Source organism: Pygocentrus nattereri, chromosome 11 (genome assembly GCF_015220715.1).
Source record: "Pygocentrus nattereri isolate fPygNat1 chromosome 11, fPygNat1.pri, whole genome shotgun sequence".
Classification (NCBI taxonomy): domain Eukaryota; kingdom Metazoa; phylum Chordata; class Actinopteri; order Characiformes; family Serrasalmidae; genus Pygocentrus; species Pygocentrus nattereri.
Genome location: NC_051221.1, coordinates 9,950,613 through 9,965,014, shown reverse-complemented (window position 1 = coordinate 9,965,014; position 14,402 = coordinate 9,950,613). Strand labels below are relative to the sequence as shown.

At 41.4% G+C, this 14,402-nt stretch overlaps 1 protein-coding gene across 4 annotated transcripts in view; it reads right to left on the bottom strand.

Annotated features, from left to right (window-relative positions):
- Positions 1–14,402, bottom strand: part of trappc9 (trafficking protein particle complex 9) — a 383,326-nt gene that overhangs the window by 200,307 nt on the left and 168,617 nt on the right. The gene's annotated exons all lie outside the window — the stretch shown is intronic.

Genomic DNA, 14,402 nt, shown 5'->3' with positions numbered 1-14,402 from the left:
TCAACACTGTAAGGGCAGCAGTATCAAATATCCTCTACATGCATGTTTCCATTTTGGGGGTGTTTCAAGCCTGTTAACTCATATTTTACCATAATTGACCCCTCAACAAGCCACAGTCTTATTACACACTTCTGTAACCTAAGAATAGGTCCGTTCATGTGCACTGAAGTTCCTGTAGTTACTGAATAAAAAGCCTTAGTATGAAATAAACCTGGAATGTTGAGGGGTTCAAGTAAAACTGGCTAAAAACAGACTTTTCAGATCCTGCTAGTGTGGGTTCATGCCGGTTTTCTCTCTTTCAGAGAGGCAAACACAGTTTAAAACTCTTTCGCCTGCTACATACGAGTCAGAAATTATTGTCTTTGTGGCCTGAACTTTTCTTGCTTTGACTGAATGGTATTTTGGTGAATTGTTTGTTAATGCAGTACTTTAACACTAAATATCTTACAAATGAAGTAAAAAACAAACAAAATTGTAAAAACAACTCTGAGAAAATGGAAAAAGTAGAACAAAAACAACAAATTCAACAGGGCCTTAATAATAATGTACTATGAGCATCAAAACCATACATGGTTGCTAGCAATTGCTAGCCAAACCTTGTAAACCGGGGTGCCCAAACTTTTTGTCTTGAGGGGCCAAAGGGTATTTTATAACATTATACTTGAGAACTTGCTAAGAGAATTACCACTCTCCACTGACTTCTAGGTTTCTCAAACACTAGAGGGCGCTCCCTCTAAAGAAAAGTTCTGGGGGAGTGATTAAAATCTATTTTCATTTTTAACTTTTCATTTTTAGCTGTTTAGCTTCAACCTGTCCAGAGTGTCTCCTGCCTTTCGCCCAATGACAGCTGGGATAGGCTCCAGCAGCCCCTCACGACCCAGAAGGAGAAGCGGCTTAGAAGATGTTTTAAGCTCCATTCACCCCCATTCATTGATTTTTTTTTTTATATAATGGGTGAAATAGGAAGAAGCCAGAACTGGCTAAAATACTTCAATGTGACTAAATACTTTAAAAAACACATTTTTAATAGAAAAGTAAGAATAAATAAATAAATACTGCATTACAGTATTAATGTAGAATAAAGTATTACAGTATTAACGTATGCTGAAGTTAGCACAATACATCATTTGTTAATCATTCCAGCGATACAAGTCTTTGCACATCTGATGTCCTACAAGACTAGAAATAAGCCCTCTAACCAATCACGGTGTTTGTTTACACTACACTGTGATCATCTTGACCAATCACAGCTCCAGATGAGAGTTTCTGTGAATCAAGTCAACCGTTTTAGTCAAAATAATGCAAATCTGTAACCGTCTCACATTATTCATTCACTACAGCGCTATAATGTATTGCCAGGAGTCCCGCAATCGCAATATGCAGCAATACAGTTGCAATCCTGGCACTTTGGCCACGTCACGCAGGTCTGGTTTGCATAAGCACCGCGGCCAAACGTTAGCCTAAAGCGCAGCTCACTGACACACCGACCAGACTTTAACAAATCCAGGAGAAAAAGGGAACGATGAGGAAGAGAGAGGACGAGTCAGCGCGGCTTCAGCACAGCGCCGCAACACGGCATCACAGACTTTTCTTGGAATAACTTGCCAAAAGTTTGCTGGAGGAGACAAACACAGTTATATTTCAGTGACAGAGAGGGAGGTGGTTATATATCAGGCAGGAGAAACACTACAGGCCGGGAGCGCACAGAAATATCTGCTGTCAAAACACAACCTGGAGACAGGTAATAAACCCTAAAAACGCAGCCCAGAGAGAAGCTAAACACACACACACACACACATATATACACGTACATATGCACACATTCTTTCACAAACTACTTCACTCAGAAACAGAATTAAAGTCAGCCTTTAAAGACCGAGTCCGCACGGCTCTCCAGCCAAAGCGCTTTATGAAGGCGAGTGGCTCTTTTCACAGTGTACAGTGATGAAGCCTAAATCACACAACCACATTTACAAGCTTTTGAAGAATGTGATCATTAGTTATGCTGGCGTGCAATAAGAGAAGCTTGTAGCAATCTGACAACATAAAGGCAGTGTGTGTGATTTAAACAGCGTGTTTGGTTTCATGGCTCTGTCGACCGTGTTCATTAAATCTGTCCCAGACACGGATTCAGCTTAGGCTTCATCTGGATCTGAAGAATTGGACCTATGCAGTCGTGTGGAAAAGGTCTCCAAACATAAACATGGCTTTTTTGGGGCATCTTTTAATGCATTTGCCAAGTTTAACATAAAAAGAAACATAAAACATCAGATGTGCCGTAACGTTTGAACAGGCTATATTTGTGCACACTTATGTGTCTCTGGTATGTTAAATTCAGAAGAAAAACAGCAACTGTGTATTGAAATGTGCCAAGCTTAACACTGGGGAAGAAACATCAAACATCAAACATCAAACATGCCATAACTTCTGACCAGGCCACATTTGATGTTTTTTTGTTTTGTGTTTGTGTTTTTATGTGTCCTAATGTGTTAAATTCAGTAAACCAACAGTAACTGTGTGTTAAAGTGTGTTCTCTATGAGGACGTGTTAACCTGTTTCAGAGAAAATCGACACAACAAGCCATCTGACCAGGGACGTCCAAACTTTTACTTGTGACTGTATGTCTAGGTTTGTCGACACTTCCAGCATTTCTTCTACAATAAAAGGCATTGATAGTGCCTCTACTCTTCTGGGAAGGCTTTACGTTAGATGTCGGAATGTTGCTGCAGGGCCGCAGGAACAATCCTCAAATCTGGGAGTGCTGCGGGCCCTCCCCCCAGCCCCCGACACTTCAAAACTTTAAAGCGTTTAAAAAGTTTAAAACCATCCATCTCAGCCCGAGTTTTTAGACGAGTTACTTTGTGAGGTCTGGCTTTTTCAAGTGAGAGCTACTGAGCGCTTTTCTGATTGTCTTCTTGTTACTGTTTTGTCTGCCTGGATTTTTTCGACTTTGTCTGCTTATGTCTGCCCCTTTGTATTTGGTTGCCTGGTTCTTATGATTTTTCTTTTTTGTCTTTGGATTGAGTTTCACTCAAGCCCTTGATAATAAAGCCTCTCCTTTTGATTTTGAGCGCAAGCTTCTGATTCGCCTGATTGTGTTTTAATGTGTAAAGAACCGACATCGCAAGGACATGTGAGCACACGAAGGGCCGTCAGATTTTGCTGGAGAGTCAGAATTCAGCAAAACACCTGCAAAGAACATCAGAAAAGAAAGAACCACAGAGTAATATTACAGGAGGTTTTAAACTTTCAAGGCGCATTTGGAGATTGACGAAGACTGGCCAACTTTTCGGCATGAAATGCATTTATTTCTTTGCCTGCTAGCCTGAAACAGAAGGCGGGAGGCCAAAAGAACTATAAAACTCTGTAAGACAGGAAGGAGATGGATAAGGTTACCATCTCCGTCACAATCTTTCATTAATAACACGGTCGGGGATGAACACTCTGCTGTAGGATTTTTGTTGTTTTCCTGTCAGCAATGAGTCTGGCCTGAATCTGTTTTAGCTGTCGCCAATGAGTAAAAGCCAGTCCAGATTTACTCTTGTCTGGTCACTCTCTCTTTTTTGTCTTCTGTGCTCTTATCGCAGCCTCTGCCAGGATGTCCATACTGGAAATACTAAGATACTTTTATAGCAAGCCGAAGAACCACAGTATTAAGAGTGTGATGTGGTGCCGTAAAGTGTTTTTGCGACAAGTTTTGTGCCGCTCCTCCAAAGTTACATAGTGCTATAGCAGTGGTTCCGGGCACAGAGTGGCAATGACAGAGACTCCATTCTCCCTATTATAACTCAGGGTACCATCAAAATGGTTTTGAAGCTGTTATTTTAAAGTAAAATCGTTCCATTATGAAAGATTGTTTTTTATTTTCTTTCTTTTTTTTAAGAAAAACTGTGCTATGGGTCTGAAAGGATGTGTAACTGTTCAAGAAGAACCTCACTGAGAAAAGGAGACGGACACATCAAACAAAGAAGCTGAACAGTGGACTGACCACCCCAGAGTCCAGACCTCAACACCACTGAATGGGTTTGATTACTTCAGAAACGATCAACCAGCTTCTAAGACTGAACTTTGCAGGTGTGGAAAACATCCCTGCAGGTTTACTAGAGAAACTGTGGAAAATCTGTGAAAATGTCTGTGGTGATCTAACGCGAACAATCCATGCTGCAATGCTGGTGCTCCGGTCCCATTAACCCTCCACTCCGTCAGCTGAGGCTACCAGCTCCGTCTGAACGAAGAGGACAGATCTCGACGGCACCATCTCTCCGCCACAGCTTCCTCTCATCACTCACTCACACTGAGGACAAACTCACTGGCGCTCTGACGAGGGAGAAGAATGAGCGAGCGAAAGAGAGAGACCAAAGTGAGCGAGAGAGAAAGATCAAGGCAGAGAGAAAGAGACAGAAGCAGAAAATGAGAAGTTAATTTTTTTTCAGTTATAAGACTTTCTCCCTGTATGTCTGAGCCTGAGAGCAACACTGCAGTCTCTCTGCTAAATAATTCACACCCTACATCCAGCCTAAATCTGAGCATAAATAAGAGGAGCTTCATTCACACACGGGAAACAAAGCAGAACAGCCAAATCATCCAAACACAGCAAAACAGCGCAAAACACTGCTGAGCTGTTAGCCAGTCAATGAGCGGTCATTATTTTCTATAAAGCGCACAAAATAATGGACAATTCATATCTGATTGTGCTACTCATCAACACAGAACGAAAGACAGAAACAAGTCTGTTTTCCATAGAAACACATGTGTTATCTCAAAGGGAATTACAGCTAGTCAGTTAGACAGTGTGCTTATAAATGCTAATAAAAACTTTTTTGGTGTAAAATTAAGCAGTCTAAAAATAATAATATAAGGTAATGTGCAAAAGTCAGTGCCCACTCAACTGTATTTCATTTCCCGTCAAAACGGTCATTAAGTACAAGTTATTCATTTTTCAGTGCCACAAAAAAACAGAAAACAACAGAAAATAACTCAGAAGTCATCACAACACCATTAAAGGCTTTTAAAAATATATTTTAGACCAAAATCTTAAGCTATCATAAAACAATGTCTCAGACATCAGGCAGTGAATACACAACCAACCATTTCATGTAGTAACTTTCTGTGAGGGACGTCTGGTTTCTATCACCACCACTGTGAACAATTCTGACTCGGTAAGCTTCTCTAGAACGGAGCATTTCACACCGAACCACTCTGAACGCCTCTGTTTACATCTCATCTGAATTACGTAGAAATGGTTGAAATATTCCTTTAAGCACAACAGACAATTAAACAGAGGCCTCGCTGAGTAAATAGTCTTAGATGCTGGTTATCAACATGATACATAATGAGCTTGACCCTTCAAACCATCTGTAAGTCCAGCTTGAAGCCCAGCTGCTCGCTTGCTGCTGCTATGACTCTGTAACTGTAGTCTTCTCATGCAATTACAGCTTTTAAATAGCAAGCTCCATTGATAAAACCAAAGTTATGTGTTTACCACTGAAAAACATAAGCTGTGCTCCAAGGCCTAGGCTCTAGCCGAGGTATGGCAGGTCCTCGGTAGGCAGTGGTGAACAGTATCAAAGCAAATGTAATTCAAAGTCAATGTAATTTGTTACTTACATAAGTAGTTTTTTTGATGTATCTGTACTTTGCGGACGTATTTCCGTTTTCACTTTTTACTCCACTACATTTGGTTCATGTGTGTATAAAAAACGTAATATGCCAAAACGAAAGAAGCGCAAAGCAGCAAAGACCAATCAGGGCACAGCGGTCACTTTGTTTTGACCTGTTGGTCATACGACCCAGTGCAGCACACGGTTCAACGTCAGCGCAACAGCGTAAAATTTTGGGAGAGTCTGTTCAACATAAATGATGAACTAGCCTTTGTGTAAATAGAGCACAATATAGAAATATGTCCACATATGCAGTCGCGACCAAGAGAGACTCTGGAGTATTTTCACCTAAAATGAGTTCATGAAGCCAGTCTTGTTATAAAAATGATAACAGGACATCAGAGCCATATTTACTCTTTTAGTACTTTTACTTTCGATACTTAAGTACATTTGAAGGCAAATCCTTTGTACTTACACTCACGTGGAGGTCTGAAGGGAGGAACTTCTACTTTTACAAGAGTAATATTTCACCTTGGGTAACTACTTTAACTCGAGTACATGAGTTGTGTACTTCGTCCAGCACTGTCGGTAGGACGGTCCTGTGAAAACTCCTCCTTAGTAGCCAATCGGTCACATAAATGAAACAGTCCTAACGAGGCAGCATGGTGATGTCACCAGCGCGGCCCCAAACTTGTGAGGGAACTGGTGACAGAAAAGGGAGCCTGGAGCTCTGCTCCAGCAGCTTCACTGTCCACCATTTGCTGTTCGCACGCAGAGAACTGTGGGTAACCGAAGGCCTGGAAGGATACATCAGTTACATCCTCCAAATCACTCCGAATGTAAGCTGCCTTTCTAGGCTGTAAACGAGGGGTCATTCGCTTTGGAACTGCCTTCTATGACGTAGCGGCAGAGAAATGTAGCCTAGACTTTGGAACGCAGCTGTAGAGTCTGAAGTGTCAACCAACAACGTCATGAATATCACTATCGTTAGCACTCTGGCACTCTAGCTCACGTGGGAACTGTGGATAAATAAACAAAGAGTAATAGTAACATGGAAAAGCACAAGTTCTCCTCAAAACATGACATGAGCGTGAGGGGCTACAACCAGGGAAGAGCTGGAACATGCAGCCACTGTTACTCTCACTGGACGAGTTTATGTGCACATCCACGATGAATTACTGAAAGCAATAAACGCATTCGGACGAAGCTTTTTTGTCTCCGCTCATGTAGCTATATAACAAGATGCACCACTTATTTGGTCCAATTTATTTATTCATTTACATCTTTAAATGAAAACAAATTTCTCTTTATGGTCAAGCTAGAGTAAATAAGACAAATTGGATTATTTGTGATTAGATACACAAACCTGACTCATCACATTTGTTTTACTTTTATTGTTTTGTTCTATAGAAAAAACAATATGTGCTGCTTTTAAATGGAAAAAAAAAATCTCTCAAACTAGAGCAAATAAGACAGGTGTGACTAATCTTTATTAGGACTTATTACGATTAATTGTGATCAGTTAATTTAACTGTTTGACATACCTAGTGTTTATACAGAATACAATCATTGTCAGAACAAAATATGGCCCCCCAGAATCTACAGGAGAACAGAAAAACATTCTCATTTATAATGGAAGTCGATGTAGCGTTGGAACATTTGAATTAGTCCTGAGGTTAAATAATGTAAATTGCAGCTGGTGTTTGCAAGTAATGTACAGATATATAAAGATAATTCACAGCCACAATATACAGCACAGAGAGGTTAGCAGTTTTTTACATTTACATTTACGGCATTTGGCTGACACTCTTATGCAGAGCGACTTACAATTTCATTATTGTTACACTGGTAGGCCAAGACAGTGTTAGGAGTCTTGCCCAAGGACCCTTATTGGTATAGTGTAGGGTGCTTACCCAGGTGAGGATTGAACCCCTGTCTACAGTGTAGAAGGCAGAGGTGGTACCCACTACACTATACCAACCACAGTTTTGCTGGGTTGTGTTATTTAGCACTTATTTTTCATCATTTTTTTTGTGCCGTATTACGTTATCCTGAATATTTGTATCTATTTATTTATTGTAGTCTGTTTAAAGACTGGCATAAATATACTAACCCTGATAAAACTGTGCAACCCTAGTATAAGACAAATTTATCAGCCAAGCGATATATCGGCTGGGCTCTAGTCTGTACATCTTCAGGTGGAGCCAAAGAGATTCATTCAGGGCGATCACAGAGGTCGAAGTCATTTGGTTCCTTCTTGTATATTAAACAATGAAAACTGTATGAATGTGACATGCGCTGCACTTTCCTGCAGTCTTCTGTGCCCCGCAGGTCTGGGTTATAATAAGCTGAGGGACAACCAGCCTTGCCCTGTACTGAGAGCAATAAACCCACAGCAGCGCTCTACACACTCCTACCGCCTGTCAGACAAAGGGCTGCGCCTGGTCCAGACAACTGATCATTAAAAGGTCATTGCCGTAACCACTAAGAGATTTAATGCAAGAGAGAATCCGCCACAACAAACCTACAAGAGTAGCAAAGAAAAATAGAAAGCGCAATCTAAGACTTAAGGATTATCGGGAAAAAATTATAATAATATAATTATCATAATAATTATAATAATAATAATATAATTACACTTTATGCCTACATAATTATTAACACCACTCATTTTCAAATGCACTTTTCTAGTGTGACTCTTAACCATTCGTAACAGTAGCGACAGCCACTGCTTTTCAAATGGAAAAAGGGTCAAATTTGACAGAGTAAGTTAAAAGCAGAGAATTTTACTTGGCTACAAAAATGAAGTGACAACTGTTTGTCAGCCCTACAAGAAATATGAAGAAAAAAAAACAACTAAGAAATCAACTTTTAACTACTGAAGAATCATCAGCTGGGTTAAAGATTTGACGAGGACTTCATGAGGAGACCTAGCTAGAAGGTGGACTTGGATATGACAAAATAGGGGAGAACAAACACTGTGATGTGGCCCATGTGTAACAGCTTTAACAGTCTATGTGGAACTTCTTCCAGTTTCCAAAAAATACAGGATAACATGGTAACAATGCAAACAAAACACCATTCATATACAATATACTTCCAAAAGTATTCTCTCGTCTGCCTTTACACGCATATGAACTTGAGTGAGATCCCATTCTTAATCCATTGGGTTTAATATGATGTCGTCCCACCCTTTGCAGCTATAACAGCTTCAACTCTTCTGGGAAGGCTTTCCACAAGGTTAAGTTGCGTGTTTATGGGAATTTTTGACCATTTTTCCAGAAGCACATTTGTGAAGGTCTGGCTCACAGTCTCCGCTCTAATGAATGAATGAATTAATAATGAACGGGGGCAGTCGTGGCCTGGAAGTTAGGGAACCAGCCCTGTTAGATCACCTCGGCTGACATTCCATGACTGAAGTACCCTTGAGCAAGGCACCTAACCCCCAGTTGCTCCCCGGGCGCCGTGGATAGGGCTGCCGACTGCTCCGGGCAAGTGTCCTCACTGCCTCCTAGTGTGTGTGTTCACTAGTGTGCACGTACGTGGATGCTTCACTACACGGATGGGTTAAATGCAGAGGTCTAATTTCACAGTGTGCAAAACACAGTGACAAATGGTTGTAAATTCAATTCAAATTCAATTCAATTCAATTCATCCCGAAGGTGTTCTATAGGGTTGAGGTCAGGACTCTGTGCAGGCCAGTCAAGTTCTTCCACATCAATTTCACTCATCCATGTCTTTATGGACCTTGCTTTGTGCACTGGTACGCAGGCACGATGGAACAGGAAGGGGTCGTCCACAAAGTGTTCTCACAAAGTTGGGAGCATGAAATTGTCCAAAATCTCTTGGTCTGCTGAAGCATTAAGAGCTCCTTTCACTGGAACTAAGGGGCCGAGCCCAACTCCTGAAAAACAATCCCACACCATGATCCCCCCTCCACCAAACTTTACACCTGGCACAAAGCAGTCAGTCAAGTACCGTCTCCTGGCAATCGCCAAACCCAGACTCGCCCATCGAATTGCCAGACGGAGAAGCATAATTAGTCAATCCAGAGAATGTCTGTCTCCACTGCTCTAGCGTCCAGTGGCGGCGCTTCACCCCAGTGAATTTGACGCTTTGCATTGCGCTTGGTGATGTAAGGCTTGGATGCAGCTGCTCAGCCATGGAAACCCATTCCATGAAGCTCTCTATGCTGTTCTTGAGCTGATCTGAAGGCCACATGAAGTTTGGAGGTCTGTAGTGATTGACTCTGCAGAAAGTTGGTGACGTCTGCGCACTATGCCCCTCAGCATCCACTGACCCCGCTCTGTCATTTTACGTGGCTGAGTTGCTGTCGTTCCCAATCGCTTCCACTTTGTTATAATCCCACTGACAGTTGACTGTGGAATATTTAGTAGTGAGGAAATTTCAATTTTTGGAATAATGCCTTTTAAATCCGAAAGCTAATGTGGCTGAAATGCCATCCTTTAAAAAGCATCACAGCAATGCTAATTAGCCTATTCTAAAACCATAAATCTGTTTGGAGACAATAGCCAAGTGTTTGCCAGCAGTGACGAGCAGCATTACGCTGTCCAGCTCTGCAGTCATACTTCTGAACAGCATAGGGCAGAAACAGCACAGAACCACAGTACTAAATCCACCAGAGTACCCAAAGGAGCAAACTCAGCAAACTACAGAACACTTTCCACAACACAATATAGACTACAGAACGCTTTCCACAACGCAATATAGACTACAAAACACTTTCCACAACGCAATATAGACTACAGAGCGCTTTCCACAATGCAATATAGACTACAAAACACTTTCCACAACGCAATATAGACTACAGAGCGCTTTCCACAACGCAATATAAACTACAGAACGCTTTCCACAACGCAATACAGACTACAGAACGCTTTCCACAACACAATATAAACTACAGAACGCTTTCCACAACACAATATAAACTACAGAACACTTTCCACAATGCAATATAGACAACAGAATGCTTTCCACCACACACTGTAGACTACAGAACGCTTTCCACAATGCAATATAGACTGCAGAATGCTTTCCACAACGCAATATAGACTACAGAACGCTTTCCACAACGCGGTATAGACTACAGAACGCTTTCCACAACACAATATAGACTACAGAACGCTTTCCACAACGCAATATAGACTACAGAACACTTTCCACAACGCAATATAGACTACAGAACACTTTCCACAACACAATATAAACTACAGAACGCTTTCCACAACGCAATATAGACTACAGAACACTTTCCACAACGCAATATAGACTACAGAACACTTTCCACAACACAATATAAACTACAGAACGCTTTCCACAACGCAATATAGACTACAGAACGCTTTCCACAACGCGGTATAGACTACAGAACGCTTTCCACAACACAATATAAACTACAGAACGCTTTCCACAACGCAATATAGACTACAGAACACTTTCCACAACGCAATATAGACTACAGAACACTTTCCACAACACAATATAAACTACAGAACGCTTTCCACAACGCAATATAGACTACAGAACACTTTCCACAACGCAATATAGACTACAGAACACTTTCCACAACACAATATAAACTACAGAACGCTTTCCACAATGCAATATAGACTACAGAACGCTTTCCACAAAACAATACAGACTACAGAACGCTTTCCACAACGCAATATAGAATACAGAACGCTTTCCACAACGCAATATAGACTACATAACCCCTTCCACCATGCAATATAGACTACAGAACGCTTTCCACAATGAAATATAGACTACAAAACGCTTTCCACAACGCGATATAGACTACAGAACCCCTTCCACAATGCAATACAGACTACAGAATGCTTTCCACAACACAAAATAGACTACAGAACGCTTTCCACAATGCAATATAGACTACAGAACGCTTTCCACCACACAATATAGACTACAGAACACTTTCCACAATGCAATATAGACAACAGAATGCTTTCCACCACACACTGTAGACTACAGAACGCTTTCCACAATGCAATATAGACTGCATAATGCTTTCCACAACGCAATATAGACTACAGAACGCTTTCCACAATGCGGTATAGACTACAGAACGCTTTCCACCACACAATATAGACTACAGAACGCTTTCCACAACGCGATATAGACTACAGAATTCTTTCCACAACGCAATATAGACTACAGAACACTTTCCACAAAACAATATAAACTACAGAACGCTTTCCACAACACAATATAAACTACAGAACGCTTTCCACAACGCAATATAGACTACAGAACACTTTCCACAACACAATATAGACTACAGAACGCTTTCCACAACATAAAATAGACTACAGAACGCTTTCCACAACGCAATATAGAATACAGAACACTTTCCACAAAACAATACAGACTACAGAACGCTTTCCACAACGCAATATAGACTACAGAACGCTTTCCACAACGCAATATAGACTACAGAACCCCTTCCACCATGCAATATAGACTACAGAACGCTTTCCACAATGCAATATAGACTACAAAACGCTTTCCACAACGCGATATAGACTACAGAACCCCTTCCACAATGCAATACAGACTACAGAATGCTTTCCACAACATAAAATAGACTACAGAACGCTTTCCACAATGCAATATAGACTACATAACGCTTTCCACCACACAATATAGACTACAGAACACTTTCCACAATGCAATATAGACAACAGAACGCTTTCCACCACACACTATAGACTACAGAACGCTTTCCACAATGCAATATAGACTGCAGAATGCTTTCCACAACGCAATATAGACTACAGAACACTTTCCACAATGCAATATAGACAACAGAACGCTTTCCACAACGCAATATATACTACAGAACGCTTTCCACCATACAATATAGACAACAGAACGCTTTCCACCACACAATATAGACTACAGAACACTTTCCACAATGCAATATAGACAACAGAACGCTTTCCACAACGCAATATATACTACAGAACGCTTTCCACCATACAATATAGACTACATAATGCTTTCCACCACACGGTATAGACTACAGAACGCTTTCCACAACGCAAAATAGACTACAGAATGTTTTCCACAACACAATACAGACTACATGATCCTCTAGACAATATGATACAGATCAAAGAATTATCTAAACAACACGATACAGACCAGAGAACCATCTACACAGCAGGATACATAGAACCATGTACACAACATGATACAGACCAGAGCACCATGTATACAACACGATACAGACCAGACAACCATTTACACAACACGATACAGACCAGAGAACCATTTACACAACATGATGCAGACCAGAGAACCATCTACACAACACGATACAGACCAGAGAACCATCTGCACAACACGATACAGACCAGAGAACCATCTACACAACACGATACAGACCAGAGAACCATCTGCACAACACGATACAGACCAGAGAACCATCTGCACAACACGATACAGACCAGAGAACCACCTACACAACACGATACAGACCACAGAACCATGTACACAACACGATACAGACCACAGAACCATCTACACAACACGATACAGACCACAGAACCATCTACACAACACGGTACAGACCAGAGAACCATCTGCACAACACGATACAGACCAGAGAACCAGCTACACAACACGATACAGACCAGAGAACAAGCTGCAGAACACGATGCAGACCAGAGAACCATCTACACAACACGATGCAGACCAGAGAACCATCTACACAACACGATACAGACCAGAGAACCATTTACACAACACGATACAGACCACAGAACCATTTACACAACACGATACAGACCACAGAACCATCTACACAACACGATGCAGACCAGAGAACCACCTACACAACACGGTACAGACCAGAGAACCATCTGCACAACACGATACAGACCAGAGAACCATCTGCACAACACGATACAGACCAGAGAACCATCTGCACAACACGATACAGACCAGAGAACCATCTACACAACACGATACAGACCAGAGAACCATCTACACAACACGATACAGACCAGAGAACAAGCTACACAACACAATACAGACCAGAGAACCATCTACACAACACGATACAGACCAGAGAACAAGCTACACAACACGATACAGACCACAGATCCATGTACACTACACGATACAGACCACAGAACCATCTACACAACACGATACAGACCAGAGAACAAGCTACATAACACGATACAGACCACAGAACCATATACACAACACGATACAGACCAGAGAACCATCTGCACAACACGATGCAGAGCAGAGAACCATCTGCACAACACGATACAGACCAGAGAACTCATCTGCACAACACGATACAGACCAGAGAACCATCTACACAACACGATACAGACCAGAGAACCATCTACACAACACGATACAGACCAGAGAACCATCTACACAACACGATACAGACCAGAGAACCATCTACACAACACGATACAGACCAGAGAACCATCTGCACAACACGATACAGACCAGAGAACCATCTACACAACACGATACAGACCAGAGAACCATCTGCACAACACGATACAGACCAGAGAACCATCTACACAACACGATACAGACCAGAGAACCATCTTTATAGTAACACTTTTTGCTTTGCTTTCCTTCAAGTTTTACAATCTAGTTTTACACCTGAAGCTTCTTTTATTCATAAAAAGAGTTTAAATTTCAAAATCAGAGACCAGCTGTCAGACAGAGGAGCGAGCGGAAAGAACATTTACCATCAGAATAACATTCCAGATCTCGTAAGGAGTTTGTGAG